Here is a 25,005-nt window from a genome sequence, read left to right as displayed (position 1 = left end):
GAAGAGGCCAGTATTCTCTTACCAGTGGGGATTATCTGTGGTGATTCTTGCTGTTTATTACAGTGCTGTATTGTGCAGCCCACCTTTGAACATTGTTCAGTGACATAGTGCTTGATGCCTGGCTATGAGGCTTAGCAAATACTAAAACTGTGGGAAATTTTAGAGGAGGCTGATGTATTTAACGTAAACGTGTCTATTTTTAATTTTCTGGAGTAATCTCACTTCTGCTGCTGCTTAGTTTGAATAGATTGTGACCTAAGTCTCTACAGTTTCCTTTCTGGTTTTCATACAGTACAACAAGATCCCTTTTTGTTACCCCATTTACCTTCCCCAACAGCGGCCTCTTCTCCAAACTGCAGTAGTGTAAATTCTCCAACTTCTCATCCTAGCTAAGCTCTTTGATCAGTTGAGTGTTTCTCTGGACACTGTCCAGTTTTTTTCTAGTCTTTCCCCTTAAAGCAGCCTCACAGAAAAACTTAAATGTGTATGATAATCAAGGTGGGCCATTTCCAGCACAAATCCAGGGTTTAACAAGAACGTTGGGGGAGGGGGGGGAGGTAGGAAAAAACAAGGGGAAATAGGCTACCTTGCATAGAAACCATTTTGCTGAAGTATCTTTTTTTCTTATGTTTCTTCATGTCATTAAGGCCAGTCTATGAAAACTGGATATTTGTATGTCGGAAGCTTAGCTACTCCTGCTACTTTCACTGTTGTCAATGGGAGGCTTTTTACTGCCTTCAGCGAGCATTGAATTGGGCCCTTAAAGCAAGAGCCTGTGTTTGTTAAACCATGATGCTCCTCACACCAGATCATTGTGGTAAAGTGCAGCACTAATAGCTAAAGAAAATAAGGCTAGTATATGTACCTTTTAATATTTGCCTTTGTCTGTGTCCCTCTGTGACTTGGGTTCTGGAAACTGTTATCCTGCATATGCTTTAACTCCGATTAATATTCTCCTCTCAGTCCTAGTTATGAGATTATATTGGTTGCCAAAGCATGACTTCAGTATAGGGACTTCCAGCTCTTGGGAGGCTGGGCTGTTTGCCTGATTGTTTGGTAAAGTTTTAGTTTTATATTTCACTACTAAATCTTATTGATCACAGATTTTTTCCCTCTGCCAGTATGAACTGATAACTGCAAGTGTCAACAGCACAACACCCCCCCCCGCATCAACTATGTTAGTACAGTGACGTAATCCAGAAAATTTGCTAAAGTTCAAATCCCCAATTACATTTTCTACTGAATTTGCTGGCAAATACTCATTGCCAATGGTTGCATTCCAAAATGCCTGCTTTCCACAACAGTTACTTTATCTGTTTTCCAGGGTACAGCTTCCAGGAAGAAAAACAGGAACATGAGAGGCCCAACAGAGCCAAATTCTGCCTCCTGCTACACCCTTACCATCCCACTGATGTCATTAGATGGACAGTTAATTTATTTAAGTGTGGACGAGGTGTTGCATTACTGCACTCTGATCAGCCTCCGGAAACGTCCCATAATCCCCTTAAGTCAAGTGGCCACTCTTGTCATTGTTTTTGAATCGCTGCAGGAATGCGGATATGCCCTTTGAAAACTCCGTTTCTGACAGCTGGCTGCTTCTCTGCTCTGAGACAAAGAAACCATTAGTGTGGAATGCTGTGTGTGAGAGAGAGAGAGATGAGGGAGAGGGGGGTCTGCTGCTGTCTGAACTTACAAGACAGCATGCTGACATGCTCTCAGCCCCCCAAAACCCACTTTCTCTCCCCCCACATACACACAACACACTCCTTGTCACACTCCACCCCACCCCACCCCACCCATTTGAAAAGCACGTTGCAGTCACTTGTGGGCAGCTATCCCCGCATGCAATGCACCACTCCCAATGCCACTGCAAGTGCCGCAAATGTGGCCGCATCAGTGCGCTTGAAGCTGTCAGTGTGGACAGACTGCAGCGCTTTCCCTACTGCGCTCTCTGAAGGCTGGTTTAACTCAAAGCGCTCTACGTCTGCAAGTGTAGCCATGCCCTCAGGCTGCACTGAGCAACATCTTTGCACTCTGAGTTGGCTGGCCAGGACAGAGTTTGGTCCTAAATGTCTAGATGGGGTTAATCTGACTAGATTTTCTATCACATTTCAATAATGAGAATGTAGAGGCCCAAAAACCTGGTGTAATCTCTGAGGTGGTTTTTTTTTGTTTTTGTTTTATGACCGTAGTTAAATATTTGTCCTTGAATGCATTGCTTAGAAGGGGCAACCACAGCCAATCCATGTTTCTGAAGTTGGACATCATCCATAAGTTTAAAGATTCTTTACCTCACTTAGCTTTACACAACATATAATTTATAGAATTGGATCTGATAGCTTAGTTGACTGGCATTTAAAAATCTCTTTATTCACAATACTCAAACCAGAACAGTGTTATCTGTATTGTTTAGAATAGTCTGGGTAACAATGCCTCCAGTTTTCAGAGTAGCAGCTGTGTTAGGTGAATAGTTCTCCTTCAGAGTGCTGGGAAAATCATCTCAAAGGAATGCAGATATTGACTAACTCATAGTTTTGGATAGTAATGGTTAAAAGTAGTGGAAAAGTACATAATTGCTTGCAGCCCTAAATCACCACAAAAATTACCATCCTGCAGAAAAAAATTCTGCCCTTAGGCTACAGCTAATGCAGCTTCAAAAATGGTCATAAAAACTTACTGGCCCAGACATAACAGCTGCTTGTCTATCTTTCCAATGATGATGAAAAAATTAAGGCCAGATCCTCATTTGGTGTCAATTGGCATAGCTCTCTTGGCTCCAATGAAGCTATTTGCTGAGTTACACCAGCTAAAGAGCTGACCCTGATTATATTTAATTCTCTCATCAATAATATTTACTTGTCAAGGCTATAGAATTTTGCAAGTCTGAGCTAATGGTTGCAGTTGGTGGACAAAGTATGGATGGAAAATATACTTTTCCAGGGTTAGGTATCTGAATTCAGTAAATGCTGACATCAATTTGTACACAATAAACAAAAAACAAGCACTTTTCACCCAGCTATTTTGCATGTGTTTGTTTATATAGCAATCAGTAGATGTCATGGTTGAGGATCAGGAAGGAAACAAGATTCTGTGCAGGGAACAACTGTCCTTATTAGATCATAGAGGGAAGAGTGAGAGATTTTAGATATCAGGAGAGTGCTATAAAGTTCAGTGGCTTTTGTTCTTGGATAAATGTTGGGGCTTGTGTCTACACATGGAAATTTACCAAAATACCTATTCTGGAATAATTATTTTGGGAAATTTCCAAGTATAGACCAGACCTTAGGTAGGAAAAAGCCCTTCATGACATTTTGGAACAGAAAAGGTTCTCACTTTGGAAGCCCTTGCTTGTATTCCATGACTTAACCAGTGCAGTGCTAGTCTTACAAGATCACATAGCTGTCTCTTTTTATGAACCATGACTTTAGGAGGATGCCTAACTGATAAATCACAGCTTTGGGAAGCAATGCTGTGGAGCTCTGTGGTGACACAGCAGTGATGGGAGGAAGGATGGTCTTGTGATTAAGACATAGGGCAGTGAGTCAAGAGTCCATGATTCTGATCCTGGCTGTGCCCTGGGCCTGCTGGGTGGCTCTTGGTTGGGGATGTAACCTATCTGTCCTTCAGCCAGCTCTACAGCTGGGCACATTTGTTTTGGCTGAAAAATGCAAGTTCACTTCAATTGAAATATTTCACGAAGTCGTGTCATGACTTTTACATAAAAGCGGAAGAGCTTCTGAGAGACCCTGCCTCACAATAGCCAATAGCTCAGTGGTTAGGAAAATTACTAAGGGAGAGCTGGGTTCAAGTCCTTGCTCTAGAATGGGGATTCAGACCTGGGTCTCCGAAATGAGTTCCCCGGCTATTGGTTGTAAGGCAGGTGGTGCTGCTGCCACCACAACCACCTTCTCCTCCTCCTCAATTTTTGTGAACCTAGCTCTTAATTTCCTTTCCTTTTATTAAAAATACCTGAAACAAAACATTTTGTTCAACCCAAAACTATATTTTCCCTACTTTTAAATTTGCAAAAAATTCTAAAAAGTTTCAGTTGGGGTTGAACCCAATTTTTTTTTACCAGTTTTTCAGAACTGCCAGCAAGCCACACTATCAGTTATTCGCCCAGCTCTAGTTAGCTCCTCAGTGCAATGGGGATAATAATACTTCTCTCTGTCTTAGGGGTGCTGTGAGGCTAAATTCACTGATGTTTGTAAATTCTTCTGAGATCCTTACATGGCAGGTACTTAGTAAGTGAATGTAATTAACTTAACATGTTAATAATGCAGAATAAAATATCCTTTAAATTTCTTCTCTCTCAGAAGTCTTCAAAGTTGCACGCTGTGAGGAATGCCAGAAAGGGGCAAACCCTTACAAACAATAAAGTTCAGAGAAACTAGCTACAGAAAAACACATACAAGAGTAGCCCTGATTAGAACTGTGATTATGTCTGTCCTAAATGCTGACTGGTTTGTGCTTTTTAGACTAAAACGTAGGGCAATAATGAGACTGTACACAGCCCTGAAGACAAATACAAAGAGAGCCTAAAGCCAAGGGACGATTTGTGGGTACTGGGACAGGCAGGTCTAGGCCTGCCCAAAACTAAAGACCTGCCCTCTCAACTAAGGGGTGCGTGTGTATGTGCGCACGTTGCTGTGCACATAGAGGTGGGTGTGTACAGTTACTCAGGGCCTGCTGCTACATAGCTGCCATTTGGACTATTATGTTTTGTTCAGACTTGCTGACTTAACTGGTTCATGGTTATTACATTTTTTGATTGTCCACCTACATGTGTGTCTCGCTTTGATTTTCTTGCATTTTGGGATTGCTGTTCTTGGGTGCATCAGAGCATAACAGGGGAACCACTAGGCCCAGGCCACCAGTGAGGACATGGGACAACAAAGGAGAAAACATGAATGGGAATGAGATCAAAGGTTAAAAATCAAGGAACCAGAGAACCCCCAACAGCACCCATAGCTTCTGAAAGGCATCTAAGGAGTCAGTGGACGCTGCCCAGATAGGGTTGCCAACCCTTCAAGATTATCCTGGAGTCTCCAGGAATTAAAGATTAATCTCTAATTAAAGATAATGTCATGTGATGAAACCATCAGGAATTCATCCAACCAAAGTTAGCAACCCTATGCCCAGAGGAACTCTGCCTGTAAGGGTGATTGGATAAGGGAGCAGAAATAGGCCCCACAATCAGAATATCACTCCTTGTCCAGCTTCCTCCTCTTAAAGCCAAAGTAGTGTGTAACTAAGAGGTACTGGATCCTCCCAGCACTCTGGATCCGCATCCGAGAAGAGTCTGCTTTCCTATATCAGGGAAGTAAGGCAGGCAATGTGTGGATTAGCATTTTGCACTGTTCCTTTTTAAATGGATAGTGCTGCTGGAAGCTAGCCAAAGGCCTGTGGTATCTACCTGATGAAGCCAGGTGACTCATGTAAGCAGAGAGCCATCAACACCCGTGCTGTGCTTGGATATGTAGGAGATCAATTCTTCTCTAGCAGTAAGGACAAAATTACATGCACAATAGTGTAGTTACTTTGAGCAGTCATTTGGGGGCAGCATAAACAAGAAAACACTATAAACGAGAATAATGCTGGGCTTTTACACAGAAACACATTGAACATACCACAAGAACATAGTTTACTACAACACAGGATTGTTACTGTGCTAAAAATAAATAATATTGGAAGGAATCTACACAGACTGAACCATTACAATTTGTAGCTATAGCCCTGGAAATTCTCTCTCTGTGCTGTGTTTGTACAAGTTCCCCACTCTTGCAATGGTGGAGAGTGAAAACTGCTAATTGTAGACACAGCTTTATTGTATTCCCTCGACTCTGCTAGCTTTGACAGCCGATGTATCTGCTTTTCCCACAGCTCCCTCTGGCCTCCTTCCACCCTGCTCCCTAGGAATGAAACTTTTGCCCTGATCTGATCCGTAAGGCCTTTGCCCTCTCCTCCTGCAGATCCCCACAAGAATCCACCTCATTCTGACAAGAAATTGCCCAATTAATGCTGAATAGACTTAGGGGCAGTCAGATATAGTTAATGTGCATTTATTTAATAATTATAATAGACTCTCCCACGCCCACAACCAATATATAGAGAATGTCTATAAAAACGGTCCCCATTTAGATTGTGTCCCCCTCTCCTCCTTTACTATGTTGCTTGTCAGTTGTACTGTAAATTCTTAAGGGGCAGGGACTATTTTTCTGAGAGGTGGGGACATAGCCTAGCATATAGATTTTGAGTAAATCATCCTTTGGTCCCACAGTGACGCTATCTCAAATTGCAATTACAAAGATTAGTAACATCTTCACTGGTTTCAGAGTAACAGCCGTGTTAGTCTGTATTCGCAAAAAGAAAAGGAGTACTTGTGGCACCTTAGAGACTAACCAATTTATTAGAGCATAAGCTTTCGTGAGCTACAGCTCACTTCATCAGATGCATATCGTGGAAACTGCTGCAGACTTTATATATACACAGAGAATATGAACCAATACCTCCTCCCACCCCACTGTCCTGCTGGTAATAGCTTATCTAAAGTGATCATCAGGTGGGCCATTTCCAGCACAAATCCAAGTTTTCTCACCCTCCACCCCCCCACACAAATTCACTCTCCTGCTGGTGATAGCCCATCCAAAGTGACAACTCTTTACACAATGTGCATGACAATCAAGTTGGGCTATTTCCTGCACAAATCCAGGTTTTCTCACATCCCCCCGACCCCCATACACACACAAACTCACTCTCCTGCTGGTAATAGCTCATCCAGACTGACCACTCTTCAAGTTTAAATCCAAGTTAAACCAGAACATCTGGGGGGGGGGTAGGAAAAAACAAGAGGAAACAGGCTACCTTGCATAATGACTTAGCCACTCCAAGTCTCTATTTAAGCCTAAATTAATAGTATCCAATTTGCAAATGAATTCCAATTCAGCAGTTTCTCGCTGGAGTCTGGATTTGAAGTTTTTTTGTTTTAAGATAGCGACCTTCATGTCTGTGATTGCGTGACCAGAGAGATTGAAGTGTTCTCCGACTGGTTTATGAATGTTATAATTCTTGACATCTGATTTGTGTCCATTTATTCTTTTACGTAGAGACTGTCCAGTTTGACCAATGTACATGGCAGAGGGGCATTGCTGGCACATGATGGCATATATCACATTGGTGGATGTGCAGGTGAACGAGCCTCTGATAGTGTGGCTGATATTATTAGGCCCTGTGATGGTGTCCCCTGAATAGATATGTGGGCACAATTGGCAACGGGCTTTGTTGCAAGGATAAGTTCCTGGGTTAGTGGTTCTGTTGTGTGGTATGTGGTTGTTGGTGAGTATTTGCTTCAGGTTGCGGGGCTGTCTGTAGGCAAGGACTGGCCTGTCTCCCAAGATTTGTGAGAGTGTTGGGTCATCCTTTAGGATAGGTTGTAGATCCTTAATAATGCGTTGGAGGGGTTTTAGTTGGGGGCTGAAGGTGACGGCTAGTGGCGTTCTGTTATTTTCTTTGTTAGGCCTGTCCTGTAGTAGGTAACTTCTGGGAACTCTTCTGGCTCTATCAATCTGTTTCTTTACTTCTGCAGGTGGGTATTGTAGTTGTAAGAAAGCTTGACAGAGATCTTGTAGGTGTTTGTCTCTGTCTGAGGGGTTGGAGCAAATGCGGTTGTATCGCAGAGCTTGGCTGTAGACGATGGATCGTGTGGTGTGGTCAGGGTGAAAGCTGGAGGCATGCAGGTAGGAATAGCGGTCAGTAGGTTTCCGGTATAGGGTGGTGTTTATGTGACCATTGTTTATTAGCACTGTAGTGTCCAGGAAGTGGATCTCTTGTGTGGACTGGACCAGGCTGAGGTTGGTGGTGGGATGGAAATTGTTGAAATCATGGTGGAATTCCTCAAGGGCTTCTTTTCCATGGGTCCAGGTAGCCTGTTTCCTCTTGTTTTTTCCTACCCCCCCCCCCCAGATGTTCTGGTTTAACTTGGATTTAAACTTGAAGAGTGGTCAGTCTGGATGAGCTATTACCAGCAGGAGAGTGAGTTTGTGTGTGTATGGGGGTGGGGGGGATGTGAGAGAACCTGGATTTGTGCAGGAAATAGCCCAACTTGATTGTCATGCACATTGTGTAAAGAGTTGTCACTTTGGATGGGCTATCACCAGCAGGAGAGTGAATTTGTGTGGGGGGGTGGAGGGTGAGAAAACCTGGATTTGTGCTGGAAATGGCCCAATTTGATGATCACTTAGATAAGCTATTACCAGCAGGACAGTGGGGTGGGAGGAGGTATTGGTTCATATTCTCTGTGTATATATAAAGTCTGCAGCAGTTTCCACGATATGCATCTGATGAAGTGAGCTGTAGCTCACGAAAGCTTATGCTCTAATAAATTGGTTAGTCTCTAAGGTGCCACAAGTGCTCCTTATCTTCACTGGTGTGGTTTTTTTGTTTTTAAACTGTGCTTTTAACAACTATTTCAAAAAGTCCCGAATTAAAGGCCTTGTTAAGCACATGGTGGTACTTTAATTTGTCTGTTTATCCTCCCTCTAACTCTGACCTCTATTCTTCCTGTCAGCACTTATGGATCTGAAGCAGGCCATGTGGATCTTCAAAGGACATTGAAATTGCATTGTAATAACCTGTATCTCTGGAATGAGCCAGGCGAAGGCTGCTGATGGAACTGTGTTCTGGTAAAACGATAAACATAGAGGTAAGTAATTACATTTTTTTATAATGGACAAGTCATTCAGATACCATTTCAGTGGCAATTTCCATTCAGGAAGGGAAAACCTTTTAAATAATGTGTCACATTTTACCATGTCACCTAATTTACAAATCCAATTTGCTTTCCCTATAGTCCATAGCTAGGGGATAGAGCTACAATAAACAAACTATATATAAATCTATGGCTGAATTGGCTGGTATATTAATAATCACATACCTACATTTATTAGTTCTAAATCAGAAGACCAGATTAGGCTCTATGCTACAAACATTTATGTACATGCATAAACTTTACTCATGTGAGCATCCTGTTGCGATCAATAGACCTGATTTTCTTTGTCCCTTGTGCAGTCGTTTACAGACTCTATTCCGTACTTTAGCTGTGCTATTCTGACTTGGTAGCATTTTATGTCCTTTTTGCACTCACTTTCCACAGGTGCAAATGACTGCACAATGGGTCAGGCAGTGGAGAACTGGGTCCAAAGGCATTAATCACATGTGTTAGGATTTGCGGCTCAAAGCAATAGTAACACAGGGATCTCTGTGGAAAAAAAATGGTTACTCACTTTCTTGTAACTGTTGTCCTTCAAGATATGTTGTTCATGTCCATTCCAGGCAGATGTGTGTGCACCGAGTGCATGCCAGCCAGAAGATTTTTCCCCTAGCAGCATCCGTAGTGTCGGCCTGGGCGTTCCCTGGAGTGGCGCCTTCATGGCACACAATATCAGGCCTCGCCGACCTCCCACCCCCTCAGTTCCTTCTTGCCGACTATTCTGACAGAGGGGTAGGAGGGTGGGTATTGGAATGGACATGAACAACACATCTCGAAGAACAACAGTTACGAGAAAGTGAGTAACCATTTTTTTCTTCTTCGAGTGATTGTTCATGTCCATTCCAGGCAGGTGATTCACAAGCTAGAGCTCAGGAGGTGGGGTCGGAGTTATCCACAGAAAAGAGCACGGCTCGCCCAAAAGCTGCATCGTCCGTGGAGTGTTGTGTAATTGCACAGTGCGACGTAAATGTATGTATCGAAGACCACGTAGCTGCCCTGCAAATTTCCTGAATAGGGACTTGTGTCAGGAACACCGCAGAGGAGGCCTGGGCCCTGGTAGAGTGAGTGGTTATCTGCGGAGTGGGCTCCTTTGCCAGGGTATAGCACTCCCTAATGCAGGATGTTATCCATGACAATATGTATTGAGAGGATACCGGAAGGCCCTTCATTCTGTCCGCCACAGCTACAAAGATTTGGATGGACTTCTGGAATGACGTAGTTCTCTCTATGTAGAAGGCTAAGGCCCTACGGATGTCCAGTGAGTGCAGCCAGCGCTCCCTATCTGAGGAGTGTGGCTTGGGATAAAACACTGGGAGGAAGATGTCCTGGGTCATGTGAAAATGGGAGATGACCTTCAGGAGAAAAACCGGATGAGGCCTGAGCTGGACCTTATCCTTATGGAAAAACTGTGTAAGGGGGCTCAGACGTGAGGGCCCTGAGCTCCAAAACCCACTGAGCCGAGGTAATTGCCACGAGGAACACAACCTTGAATGAGAGATATAACAGGGAGCAGGTGGCCAGAGGTTCAAATGGTGGGTCTGTAAGCCTGGAGAAGACTAAATTGAGGTCCCAGGCAGGGACAGGCTGACGTGTGTGTGGGAAGAGCCTGTCCAAACCCTTGAGAAAACAACTGACCATGGGGTTTGCAAAGACTGAGAGACTATCTGAGCCCGGGTGGAAGGCGGAGATAGCGGCCAAGTGGACCCTTTTTGATGATTGTGACAGATCTTGATGCTTTAGGTGAAGGAGGTAGTCCAGTATAAATGGTATGGAGGTGAGGGGCTGCGACTGACTACATTGCTCCTCCCAGATGGAAAATCTTTTCCCCTTAGCCAGGTAATTAGCCTTGGTGGAGGGCTTTCTACTACCCAAGAGGACTTGTCTGACCTGGTCCAAACAAGATAGCTCTGTGGCACTTAGCCATGGAACATCCAGGCCGTAAGGTGGAGCGACTCTAGATTTGGGTGCTGGAGTCGGCCCTGGTCCTGCGTGATCTGGTTGGGGACCAGCGGTAAGGTGATTGGGGCAGCTATGGACATTTCCAGGAGCGAAGTGAACCAGTGCTGACGTGGCCACGGCAGCGCTATTAGTATGACTCGATCCCAGTCCCTGTGGCTCTTGAGGAGCACCCTGTGGACTAGGGGGATGGGTGGGAAAGCATATAGCAGGCAGCCCTCCCATGAGAGAAGGAAGGCGTCCCTGATGGACCCCGAGCTGTGGCTCCGAGGGAACAAAATGTCCGACATTTCCTGTCACCCAGAGTGGCGAACAGGTCTACCTGGGGAGAGCCCCAGAACCACAAGATTGAGCTCACCATGTCTGGCCAAAGGGACCACTTGTGGCTATTGAAGGTCCGGCTGAGGCTGTCCGCCAGTGTGTTTCGCACCCCGGGAGGTATGAAGCCTGCAGGTGGATCGAGTGCTCTATGCAGAAGTCCCACAGCGAAAGGGCTTCTCGGCACAGGGGAGAGGAGTGTATACCCTATGTTTATTGATAAAGAACATTGCTGAGGTATTGTCCATGAGGATTGAAACACACCTGCCGATTATGTGCATTTTGAAAGCATATCAGGCCAGACACACTGTCCTCAGCTCTTTGACATTAATGTGAAGAGCGAGGTCCACTGGGACCAGAGGCCTTGGGTCTTGAAGTCCCCTAGGTGAGCCCCCCCACAACCCAGATCCAAGGCGTCTGACACCAAGGTGAGCGAGGGCTGAGGGCTGGCAAAAGGCACCCCTGTGCAAACCATTCGAGGGTCGAGCCACCATAGGAGGGAGTCCAGTACCAGGCGGGGCAGGGTTATGACTCTGTCCAATGCATCTCTGGCTGGTCGGTACACTGACACCAGCCAAGACTGGAGTGGGCGCAGCCTGAGCCTAGCATGCTGCACCACGTATGTGCAGAAGGCCATGTGTCCCAGCAGCTTTAGACAGTTTCTTGCCGACGTCATGGGGAATCGTCTGAGGCTCTGTATGATGTTCTGAAATGAGCAAAACCTGGCCTCCGGGAGGTACACCCTGGCTTGAGTAGAGTCCAGGACTGCGCCTATGAACTCTATCCTCTGCACCGGGGACAGCGTAGATTTCTCCTTGTTCAGGAGGAGACCTAAGTCGAGGAAGGTCCTCCTTATAAACTTGACCTGAGCCTCCACCTGGGCTCTCGAGTGACCTTTGATCAGCCAGTTGTCGAGGTATGGAAAAACCTGTATCTGGCACTTGCGCAGGAATGCCATGACGACTGCCATGCATTTTGTGAATACTCAGGGGGCAGTCGACAGTCTGAATGGGAGGATGGCAAACTGGTAGTGGCCTCTGTTCACCACGAATCTGAAGTAGTGTCTGTGATATGGGACTATTGCGATATGAAAATATGCGTCCTTCAAGTCGAGGGCGGTGTACCAGTCTCCTGGATCCAGTGAGGGAATAATGGAGGATAGTGAGACCATGCGAAACTTGAGTTTCTTTACATACTTGTGGAGCTGTTGCATGTCCAGTATGGGTCTGAGGCCCCACTTGGCCTTCGGTATGAGGAAATACCGGGAGTAGAAACCCTTGCCCCTTTGCTCCTGAGGAACCTCCTCCACTGCCCCTACTGAGAGGAGGGACTGTACCTCTTGAATTAGAAGTTGCTTGTGAGAGGGGTCCCTGAAGAGGGACGGGGAAGGGGGTTGGGGGGCGGGAGGGTACAGAATTGGATGGAATATCTCCTCTCTACCGTGCGGAGCACGCATCAGTCTGAAGTAATTCAAGACCAGGCACAGTAGAAAGGGGATAGATGGGATGAGAAAGTAAGATGGGAAGGATCCAAAGATCGTACTGGCAAGCCGTCCTCGACCATACCCTCAAAAGGGTGGTCTAGAGCCCGGTGGGACCCTGGGCTGGCCCGAGCTTTGTCCAGAGGGAGGGCGTTGCCTCCTCCGAGTGCTCCTGTTCCACCTACGTGGAGCGTCCTGGCAGTTTTGGGGTTGGTAAGGACGAGGGGCAGGTTGAGGCCTAAATTGTCTGCGCTGGGTGGCAGGCGTGTGAAGCCTCAGGGAACGAAGGGTAGCCCTCGAGTCCTTCAAGCTGTGAAGTTTCTTATCCGTCTTCTTGGAGAAGAGAGCTACACCCTCGAAGGAAAGGTCTTGAATGGTCTGCTGGACCTTGTGGGGAAGACCAGATAACTGTAGCCAGGAGCCTCTCCTCATAACCACTCCTGTGGCCAAAGTGCTGGAGGCCGCATCCGCTGCGTCTAAGGCCGCTTGCAAAGACACCCGGGAGACCAGTTTCTCGTCCTCCATGAGCGCAGAGAACTCCCCCTGAGCTTCCTGTGGCAGAAGTTCTGTAAACTTAGCCATAGATGAGCAGGTGTTACGCCCGTAGCAGCTTGCTATGACCTGCTGGTTGGCTATATGAAGTTGCAGGCCTGCTGTCGAGTAGACCTTCCGGCCAAACAGGTCCAGTTTCTTGGCATCCCTGTTTTTAGGGGTGGGCATCGAAACCCTTGACGTTCTCTCTGATTGGCTGTGTCGACCACCAAAGAGTCTGGAGGAGGGTGGGTGTAAAGATGTTCAGACCCTCTAGAGGGAACAAAGTAGCAGCACTCTGATTTCTTGGCCATAGGTGCCAGAGAAGAAGGAGTTTGCCACAAGTTCTTAGATGTTTCTGTTATCGACTTGATAAATGGCAATGCAACCCTTGATGGGCCAGAGGGAGCCAGGATGTCTATGGGTCTAAATCCTCTTCCACCTCCTCTGTCTGAATCCCCAGGCTTTGGGCGGCCCGCCTTAAAAGCTGTTGAAGAACCCGGTTGTCCTCCAAAGCTGAGGCCATCCAAGTCCCCGCGACCGCTTCGTCGGGTGAGGACGAGGAAGCGAGAACAGGAGGTGGGCCCAGTTCACTGCCTTCAGCCCCCACAGGGTCCCTCGGCATGCGGTACTGATGAAGAACTCTGCGCCGCAGCCGGTGCCGGGGCAGATATATCCGGTGGGACTGAGACCGTCGGGGTTGGTAGGGACGGAGCTGAGGCTTCCACTGGTGCCATCATCTGGAGAGCCGAAGCCGGAGCTGGCTGAGGAGGTATCGGTGCCGAAAACATGAGAGTCGGCAGGGCCACTCCGCCCTAGGGTAGCACCAACTGTGGCACGAACGACGCCGAGGACACCAACACCGTTCTGGAGCGCGGACCATGGACTTGACCCTGGCTCTGATGGTACGCTCAGGGTGTCCAGAAGGGCCACTGAGCAGGTGGTTGCCACTGTTGCTGCCACGGTGCCGGGTATGGTTGGTGACTGCACTAGGACCTGGACTTCTGCTCCGCAATCTGCTAGATCAAGCTGAGTTCACCTCTGACTCCGAGGTCTCCGAATAAGAAGACCACAGAGGAGCAGTTCCCTGATCGCCAACGAACGATGACTCGATTCGGGGGAGCGGTGCGCTCCCTGCGTTTGTGCAGGTGGTGCCGGAGATGGAGACCGATGGGCCACTGGAGTGGAACAGGGGGCGTGTGGTCACCGGAGATTTGCCCCTCCTTTCGGGGGAGGATGGTACCGGGAGGCACATCAGGTCCATTGCCTCCTTGAATGCCTCCGGCGTCGATGGTGGTTGTATGTCTACCAGATGGTCCTGGGTCTGAGGAGAGTTCGGACTCGACTGGACCCTGGCTGGGGCAGGAGTCAATGAAACCCTGGGCGGAAGCGAGGCAGAGGTGGTCTGTTCTGAGCCACTCGCGGACAGCACTGGCCCCTTAGGCTTCAAGGGGGGTGATCGGTCCCTCACTGGCCTCTTCTTCTTTACCAGCACTGGAGATGGAGAATGGTGCCGAACTGAGGCCGACGCCCTATGGCCCGAGTAGTGGCAGTGCTGATGGGCTTTAGAGTCCTTAGCCGGGCCTGTTTCACATGCTGTTAGCACCGGAGTGCTGCGCACCGAAGAGGACGTGCTCAGTGCCAGGTCATTGGGTCCTGGGTCAGATTGCGGTCTCAGAGCCACCTCCATGAGCAGGAGTTTTAGTCTCTGCTCTCTGTCCTTAAGAGTTCTTGGGCGGAAACCCTTGCAAATGCGGCACTTGTCCTTTTGGTGAGTCTCACGAAGGCACCGCAGGCAAGACAAGTGAGGATCACTCTTGGACATAAACTTTCCAAAGGACTCACAGAGTTTAAACCCTGGAGACCTGGGCATACCCGCTAAGGGGAAATGAACTCTCTAACAAACCACTACTAACTATATGAAAAGTATAACTATAGAGAATAACTATTTACACTAAGAACAAAGACACTGCTAAGGTGCTTGCTGTAAGAGTGAGCAAAGTTCCAGCTAGCTGTCACGGGCAGTAAGAAGGAACTGAGGGGCTGGGGGGTTGGTGGGGCCCGATGTTGGGTGCCATGAAGGCGCCACTCCAGAAGGCGCCCAGGCTGACCCTATGGATGCCGCTAGGGGAAAAATCTTCTGGTTGGCGTGCACGCAGTGCGCATACACCTGACTGGAACGGACATGGACAGTCATTCGAAGAAGAACTAAACACTTTAAAAGGCATAGTTTGATAAAAACACCGTCAAAAGCATTGTGCTGTACAAAAACATTGCATTTTTTTCCTTGTTCTAAGTCTGACTCATCAGCTGGTGTGTGTATACATTGTACAAAGTTTGTATTCAACAGTTCAGATTTCTACAACTGTACTTATGAAAAATGTCAAGGTTAGACCAGGTTGCTACTGTGCTTTCTTCAAATAATGAGCATAATAGCCTTGGAGCTGATCTGCAGCTGTAATCATTTGGCAGTGAAAGCCGACTGAGCCATGATAGTATGAACCGTGATGCAAACTTCAAGATCTGTTTGCTGCTACTTGAACACTTGTCATAAGACTTTCAAATTGCAACCTGTAATTTCCATTATGGTTATTGGAACTGGTCAGAAATTGGGTTTTTCCATGGGAAAATTTCGACTTTTGTTTTTATATTAAAAAAAAAAAAGACTTGGTAATTTTTGGACAAAAGCTGCTGAAAACCAAATTTATTGGATTTTTGGTTTTCTGATGGAAATCAAAATTTTTTGAAGATTAAAAATGTTCATTTAGTCAAATAACCAATTTTCTGTCACAAAAAAAAAGTTAAATGGAAAATTTTCAACCAGCCCTAATCATTATTGTTTAAAGCCAAGAGTGTGGCCTAATATTTTTGTGCAATTTCTCTGTACACTGACTCTACTACACCAGAGTAATGAACCTGATCTTTGGCACCCCTACTCCAAAAACTGGTTCCTCCCATACATTGTTGTATTGAGCTGTCCAAGGTAATGTTTCTATGTGTGTTATGAATATCCACATGGATATCCACTTTGCCAACTTCTCAAACACTAGCTTCTCTGTTTATCTAATGGCGCCTCCGCTGATTTGAAGCAGGGAAGGCTCCAATGTCCAAACAACGACCATGTTCATTTTTTGTGGTGCTGTGAGACGTAGGTGAACTGCTCACAGCTGTTGTCCTCTGTGTAAAATACACAGGGCTATATTCTCTTATCCACTAATGGGAGCAGAGTCGAACCTGGTCGAGTCTGCGGTCATGGGGTCATGTTGTCTCCACTGTGCTTCCTTCTTATCCTATGGAGGGCTCTCCCAGGGCATGCTGTAGGGTTCAGATTCTGAAGGTCAGGAAGGGGTAAGGCTGGGGGATGTCTCCCCAAAGCCCTACAGGGATTCCTGACTAATCAAATGCTGATTTTTGTCAACATTATTTTATGTAACGACTCCCTCAGTAGTATAAAATCCAAGTGAAGTTCCTGGGTGGAGGCTACATGGGAACAGATCCTGAGGGAACCATGCTGCCATGGAGGGGTGTGTGGTGACCTGGGCATCTGTGCACATGGTCTTGAGCCTCCATCAGTATCTTAGGCCTTGTCTACACTACAGGGTTAATTCGATCTAAGCTACACAATTTGAGTTACGTGAATAGCGTAATTCAAATCGATGTAGGTTAGATCTACTTACCGTGGAGTCCACACTACACGATGTTGACAGGAGATGTTCTCCCATTGACTCCCCCTACTCTTCTCGTTCCAGTGGGGTACAGGAGTAGAAAGGAGAGTGATCTGCAGTCGATATAGTCTTCACTAGACCCGCTAAATCAACCGCCGATGCATCAATCGCTGCCCCAGTAAGTGTAGACAAGCCCTTAAAATGACACAGCTCTAAGGACATCTGCTACTTAAGAGGCTGGATGCCCTCTCTCTGCATCATTGTGGTGGTGGCAAATCTCCTCCCCTCCAAGGGATCCTCCATCAGGTCAACCTCATGGAGTTTCCAGTGCAACGAATCCCTTTCTGGGATTTCTTCTTGGAAAAGACCAGTACGGTCCAATGACAAGAGGCCAGCCTCTACATTTGCAATCAGTGAAAATTGTCTAGAATTTCAGGCAATCTAGGGAAGTACTTTTCAAGGATGAGTAGACAAAAAATGTCAAGTTTTGGATTTTGGGGTACCAGCTAGTGGTATTTCCCCGATACAAGTCCCCATAATAGGGTGACAGTGGCTCTTTAAGATGGAGCAGGCCAGTGTTCCTGTGCCTTCTCAGTACACTCCAGTTTGGCTAATTAATTGGGCTTAAAAGAGGGCACCTGGGCCCTAGGTGAGGAGACCAGTGAGAGAGGGAGCTGGTGAATCAGGGCCTTGCTCAGACAGACGGGCAGGCGATGAGAGTTGCCAGAGATTGTATGTTTGGGACCTCAGACATGGCTGAAGGCAGGAGAGCAGCCAGAGGGGTTTGATGGCTGGTCTTCCCCAAGCTAGAGAACTTAAGTAAAGGGCTGAAATTAGAGGAGCAGCAAAGCAACTTACTTGTTGACATATCCAGGGCCAGAAACCTGGACCCCGAGGAACCATGGGAGGGCCAGGGAGAGTCAAGGATGCTTCCCTGGTAAGGATGCTTCCAGCTGTGAGATTGGCTGTTCCCATTGGGAAGAGTGGGATTGTGCTCCAGTTGGAAGGGCTGGGATGGCTGTCCCAGGCCTGAGCAGGACTGACAGAATCTGGGCATGAATGAAGGTGACATGTGGTCAAAGGGTGTGGGGCATTGTGAGACAAAAATGTCAAGTGCTCATAGTGACTGTTTGCACTGGAGGTGCTTTTATGTTGGGATTTTTGTGGTGGATTATTTTGCATAAGGTTTCTAATAATAAACAAACCAGCCCTGAAGAGGGGTATTATTGAGGCAAGAAAGCTTGTGTGAGGTTACTGGAACCAAGGGAAGGAAACTGAAGCAGGGCATACCTGTCATATCTGTCATGCTGTGGCTTGTTGCAGGAGGGCGCTCCAGGCAGGGTCGCTCTATGATAGTCCCATACACTGATACAGCAAGTGCACTTACAGACCTCCAGGACTTACACACGCCACATCTGACATAACGAATAACTATATTTAACAGTTACATACCCCTTTTCATCTTTAAAGCCCTTCACAAACATGAACTAGTGAATGTAAATATCAGTCAACATAACTGTGTCTTGTGTAATTCCCCACACACTTATACAAACATGGTGGAACAGGTTCCTTGCTGCAGCCAAAGGCCTCTCAGTGCCATGGGGGTGGGGAGCAGACAGGAAGTCCGGTGTGGCTCCATGATTCTCTGCCTGTCCCCAGCACAAGTTAGAGCATCATGGTGTTGTTCCTACCTGAACAAACTAGTAATGGTACCCAAGGGGATGTTCACTAGTTGAGGAAAGATGGAATATAGCCATGTCTCCTCCCCCCCACCCCATCTCAGTCCCTGACTAATCCCTGTGGCAAGGGCTGTGTGGAGAGAGAATGGTGTGGGAGATAGATAGCACAGCTCTTCTTTGAGTGATGTCCCTCTGTGTGCTCCACTTCAGGTGATTATGCACCCGTGCCTCTAGTCGGAGAATTTCAACAACAGTGCCTGATTGGGTAGCACATGCTATTTTCCCGTCTCACACCGGCAGTGGTGGTTAACTTTGCACCCAACTTCCCTCTTCAGTCCCTTCTCAGCCACCCTTGGTCTGAGTCAGAGCTCTGGCAGTGGCTCTGCATGACTTACCTTTAGATACAGGATTAGCAGTATCGTTTGGTAGATAGATTAGTTAGTTAGGAAAAAAAATCTTTTTTCTTTTTCTTCTCCTCGTAAATAATAATAATAATAATATAATAATAACATTCATTCACCCCTCGTGCAGGCAACTTCACCCGAGAATGCTCGGGTCTCTGGGCTTTAAATGTTGCCTCTCCTGCCGAGAGGCAATTCCAGTCTTGGACGGACATTCCCGGTGTGTCTGCTGCTTGGGGGAAGCTCACGTACCTCAGAAGTGCTTCTATTGCCAAAACCTTAAGGCCTGTGCCAGGAAAGCGAGGGACTTCAAACTAAAACTAATATTTATGGAGAAGTCTCTCTGCCTGCCCTCTGACCCGGGACTGCAAACTTCTCCTGGTCTTCCACCTCAGCTTCTGGCAGACCTCTCTCACAGACCCTGTACTGGAGGGACCAGCCTCCCAAAAAATGGGTGAAGAAGAGAGTTACTACCTCTCCTCCAAAGGGAAATATGAAAAAGATGCGTTCTCCAAGTCTCCATCATCAGTACTGACTGTGGCATGGCTGAGTACCTATGAGTCGATAGGATCCTCAGGTAGCGCTAAAACCAAAGACCCTAAGCAGGCAGGCTCACAAAAGGACTGCAGAGACAAGACTGCCCCTTCTACCATGGCTGCAGCAGCTAAACACTCAGTGCTAAGGACCTCTGCAGTGCCTCTTCTTATGGCACATAGTGCAGATTGGCACCAAAGCCTGCTTTACCTCCTTCAGCACAGTCATCTTCGGCACCAATATTCCCAGTGCTGCAACAACTCCCGCTACTGTAATAATTACCGCTGATGCCATCTTCAGCATTGCAACCTTCTGAAACGCAGCAGTTTCTCCAATACAAGGACTTCGTAGTTCCTACAGCACTGGAATCACTGCTTCTTGGTACCAACATAGCTGTGGTACCATTCAGTACCATTATTACACACGCCAACAAACAGACCTGCCCCTCTCTTTCCTAGCGAGGAAGAGGACAATGAGGAGGGAGATGTTTATTCTTCACACTGCTCTTCACTCATCTCGGGAATTGTCAGACCAGACTTACAGAAACAGCAAGGACACCCTTGCAGGGCTGACACCAGGGGTAGTATGGACATCCATGGATGCCACCAACAATGCCATTCCCACCAGAGTGGCCATATTAGGATACATGGACCTTATATATATATAGGCAACATTATTCCAAGCCTCTCAGCACCTCCAGGAAAAGACTAAGATGCTCTCCATCAGCATCAGAGGTGGGGGCCCCCAAGACCCCTGAGGAGACTTTTGAGGAAACAGAGGAGGCTCTAGATCAGAAGGCCATTCCAACAACTAACACCTCCTCCTCTCCAGACGAGGCCATCACGCCTCCACCACCTACAACAGGAGACCATTTTAAACACTTCCAGGAGCTGTTTAAAAGAATTTCAGACACACTCCAAATCCCCCTGGAATAGGTTGCTGAGTCCCAACACAAGTTGTTCGGCATATTACATATCTTAGACTCATCCAAAATTGCCCTCCTCATAAATGCGGCACTCATGGATCCCACCAAGATAATCTGGCAGACCGCTGCAGCAACCCCTCCTTCTTGTAAAAGGGTGGATAAGAAGTACTGTGTCCCATCAAAGGGCCTAGAATTTCTATTCTCACAACCCCAGTCAAACTCATTGGAGGAACAGGGCAGGCAACTCCACTCAAGGACTATCCCATATGATAAAGAATGGAAGATTGGACCTCTTTGGTCACAAAGCCCACCTTGCAGTTCAGAACAGCCAATTATGAAGCATTGATGGCAAAATACAATCACACAAATTACTCCAAAATGTCCCAATTTATTGACCTCATCCCTGAAGATAAAAAAAGAACACTTTAAGTGAGTCATCTCTGAAGGCCATCTCCTGGCAAGAACAGCTCTGCAGGTATCCTTAGATGCAGCAGACACGGTGGCAAGATCTATCACAAACACCATAGTGATGCAGTGTGCCCCTTGGCTCCACTTCTCTGGGCTCCCAAAGGAGTACAATCCACCACAGAGGATCTGCCTTTGGAGGACCAAAATTATTTGCAGGTAAGACCGATGAAAGACTCCACACATTGAAAGACTCTAGAGTGATTCTTTGGTCTTTAGGCATCTACACACCTGCACAAAAACAAGGCAGATATTACCCATCACAGTGTTCACAACTGGCGCCTTACACACAACTGCAAAGGCAGTACAACATCCAGAGGCAGAGGCAAAGACCCTGTAACAGGGTGGAACTCGCCACCATGGTGCCTCCCGCTGGCTGTCCTGGGAATTAGCTCTCAGCCCTGCCAGTCTGCCTTCAGCTAGTTGTGTCAGGCCTGCCATCACTGCTGTCTCCACTCTTTGGACTCACATTGCTCCCTGGACCACAGCATCCTCTTCTGGGCACGGTCCTCTGGCTATGCCCCAACTCCGGTATCTCCCTGCTTCCGGGGGACCAGCAGTCCTTAGTCCCGCCACTTGCTTCAGTGGCCAACTGCAGTCTAAGGTCCAGCCCCTCGCCTCAGGAGAAAACTGCAGTCTGAATACTGGCCACTTTCCTCATTGGCAAGCGGGATGCGGGCGGGACCCAGGACACCCGCTACTCTGGGTCCCGACCCAGGGACCCTATAGCCAGCAGCCACCTACTGCCCTCTTCCAACCTGCTGCCTATTTTCCCTGGGCCACTTCCCTCATAGCCCTAGCCCCTCTCAGCCCTTGTAGCAGCCTAGCACTGGTCAGCCAGCAGCTCACCCTCACACTCTGCTGCCCCTGCCCAGCACTGCTCTATCTATGGTGCTTCTTCAGGCAGCCAGTCCTCCTCCCTTGCCTTCCAGGGAGAGACTCCCTTTTGCTCTGTTGAGCAGCCCTTTATATATGGCCCTTGCCAGCCCTGATTGGTTGCTCCAGCAAGCCTTCCCCCATTGGTGGGTTCAATAAGCCCTTTCCTGATTTGTGGGTTCTGCGCAGCCTCCCTGGTGCTTCTTTTAACGCCTTCTTCTTCCTGTGTGGGGCAGCTGCCCCAACACATACCCACAAGACATAGGCCTCTCCCATCTCAACCTCCTATGTCGCAACAATCTGGATCGAAACATCAAATTTGAGGGTTTGGTCGAGGGTCCGAGAGACTTCCCCCAATTCCAGGTGCTCCACTACCCACCCTCCTCCCCTTTACTTCAGAGTTCTCAGAAGGATCTCGGTGATAGAGAAAGAACTGGGGGAGGTTTGTTGCACACCACTTGTTAACTACCACTGCCGGCATGAGACTGGGCATTGCTGTTGAAATTCTCTGACTAGATGTGCAGCGGCGCACGATCGCCTCAAGTGGACACCCACAAGAGAGACACATCTCAAAGAACCTCAGTTACAGCACAGGGTGAATAACCTTCTCATCTACACCTGCTAGGGATTCCCCTACAACATGGTAACTCCCAGCAGGTGGGAGAGGCCCAGATTCCATCCCATTTGCACTACCTGCTTTGTGCAAAAGGAGCAAAGGGAAGAGAATGTAATCTTTCATATTGCACACAATTTCTAGGCATTACACAGAGAAAAGGAGAAGGATGTGGGTGGTGGTGGTCGGGGACTCTCTCCTCAGGCGGACCGAGTCATCTATCTGCCGCCCTGACCGGGAAAACCAAGAAGTCTGCCGCTTGCCAGGAGCTAGGATTCATGATGTGACGGAGAGACTGCCGAGACACATCAAGACCTCCAATTGCTACCCCTTCCTGCTTCTCCACGTGGGCACCAATGATGCTGCCAAGAATGACCTTGAGCGGATCACTGCAGACTATGTGGCTCTGGGAAGAAGGATAAAGGAGTTTGAGGCGCAAGTGGTATTCTCGTCCATCCTCCCTGTGGAAGGAAAAGGCCTGGGTAGAGACCGTCGAATTATGGAAGTCAACAAATGGCTACACAGGTGGTGTCAGAGAGAAGGCTTTGGATTCTTTGACCCTGGGACGGTGTTCCAAGGAGGAGTGCTAGGCAGAGACGGGCTCCACCTAACAAAGAGAGGGAAGAGCATCTTCACAAGCAGGCTAGCTAACCAAGTGAGGAGCGCTTTAAACTAGGTTCACCGGGGGAAGGAGACCAAAGCCCTGGGGGATGTGGGATACCAGGAGGAAGCACAAGCAGGAGAGCGCGAGAGGGGAGAGCTCCCGCCTCATACTAAGAAAGCAGGACAAACAGCAAGTTATCTCAAGTGCCTATACACAAATGCAAGAAGCCTGGGAAACAAGCAGGGAGAACTGGAAGTCCTGGCACAGTCAAGGAATTATGATGTGATTGGAATAACAGAGACTTGGTGGGATAACTCATATGACTGGAGCACTGTCATGGATGGATATAAACTGTTCAGGAAGGACAGGCAGGGCAGAAAAGGTGGGGGAGTTGCATTGTATGTAAGAGACCAATATGACTGCTCAGAGCTCTGGTTTGAAACTGCAGAAAAACCTGAGTGTCTGTGGATTAAGTTTAGAAGCATGAGCAACAAGGGTGATGTCATGGTGGGAGTCTGCTATAGACCACTGGACGAGGGGGATGAGGTGGACGAGGCTTTCTTCCAGCAACTAACGGAAGTTACTAGATCGCAGGCCCTGGTTCTCATGGGAGACTTCATTTACCCTGATATCTGCTGGGAGAGCAATACAGCGGTGCACAGACAATCCAGGATGTTTTTGGAAAATGTAGGGGACAATTTCCTGGTTCAAGTGCTGGAGGAACCAACTAGGTGCAGAGCTTTTCTTGACCTGCTGCTCACAAACCGGGAAGAATTAGTAGGGGAAACAAAAGTGGATGGGAACCTGGGAGGCAGTGACCATGAGATGGTTGAGTTCAGGGTCCTGACACAAGAAAGAAAGGACAACAGCAGAATACAGACCCTGGACTTCAGAAAAGCAGACTTTGACTCCCTCAGGGAACTGATGGGCAGGATCCCCTGGGAGAATAACATGAGGGGGAAAAAGAAAAGGAGTACTTGTGGCACCTTAGAGACTAACCAATTTATTTGAGCATAAGCTTTTGTGAGCTACAGCTCACTTCATCGGATGCATACTGTGGAAAGTTTAGAAGATCTTTTTATACACACAAAGCATCCGATGAAGTGAGCTGTAGCTCACGAAAGCTTATGCTCAAATAAATTGGTTAGTCTCTAAGGTGCCACAAGTACTCCTTTTCTTTTTGCGAATACAGACTAACACGGCTGTTACTCTGAAACCTATCATGAGGGGGAAAGGAGTCCAGGAGAGCTGGCTGTATTTTAAAGAATCCTTATTGAGGTTACAGGGACAAACCATCCCGATGTGTAGAAAGAATAGTAAATATGGCAGGCGACCAGCTTGGCTTAACAGTGAAATCCTTGCTGATCTTAAACACAAAAAAGAAGCTTACAAGAAGTGGAAGACTGGACAAATGACCAAGGAAGAGTATAAAAATATTGCTCGGGCATGCAGGAGTGAAATCAGGAAGGCCAGATCACACCTGGAGTTGCAACCAGCAAGAGATGTTACGAGTAACAAGAAGGGTTTCTTCAGGTATGTTAGCAACAAGAAGAAAGTCAAGGAAAGTGTGGGCCCCTTACTGAATGAGGGAGGCAACCTAGTGACAGAGGATGTGGAAAAAGCTAATGTACTCAATGCTTTTTTTGCCTCTGTCTTCAGGAACAAGGTCAGCTCCCAGACTGCTGCACTGGGCAGCATAGCATGGGGAGGAGGTGACCAGCCCTGTGGAGAAAAAAGTGGTTCGGGACTATTTAGAAAAGCTGGACGAGCACAAGTCCATGGGGCCGGATGCGCTGCATCCGAGAGTGCTAAAGGAGTTGGCGGATGTGATTGCAGAGCCATTGGCCATTATCTTTTGAAAACTCATGGCGATTGGGGGAGGTCCCGGACAACTGGAAAAAGGCTAATGTAGTGCCCATCTTTAAAAAAGGGAAGAAGAAGGATCCTGGGAACTACAGGCCAGTCAGCCTCACCTCAGTCCCTGGAAAAATCATGGAGCAGGTCCTCAGGGAATCAATTCTGAAGCACTTAGAGGAGAGGAAAGTGCTCAGGAACAGTCAGCATGGGTTCACCAAGGGCAAGTCATGCCTGACTAATCTAATTGCCTTCTATGATGAGATAACTGGCTCTGTGGATGAGGGGAAAGCAGTGGATGTGTTGTTCCTTGACTTTAGCAAAGCTTTTGACACGG

General features: G+C 47.5%; 1 long non-coding RNA gene across 2 annotated transcripts in view; it reads left to right on the top strand.

Annotated features, from left to right (window-relative positions):
* Nucleotides 1-8,493: 8,493 nt before the first annotated feature.
* Nucleotides 8,494-25,005, top strand: part of LOC311515124 — a 60,624-nt gene continuing 44,112 nt past the window's right edge. For both annotated transcript variants that reach the window (XR_014710054.1, XR_014710055.1), the window contains exon 1: nucleotides 8,494-8,701. This is a non-coding gene — a long non-coding RNA (uncharacterized lncRNA). The remainder of the gene's footprint in view (nucleotides 8,702-25,005) is intronic.

Source organism: Lepidochelys olivacea, assembly GCF_965140295.1.
Source record: "Lepidochelys olivacea isolate rLepOli2 genome assembly, chromosome: 1".
In the NCBI taxonomy this organism is placed as follows: domain Eukaryota; kingdom Metazoa; phylum Chordata; order Testudines; family Cheloniidae; genus Lepidochelys; species Lepidochelys olivacea.
This window is presented reverse-complemented; position numbering and strand designations above follow the sequence as displayed.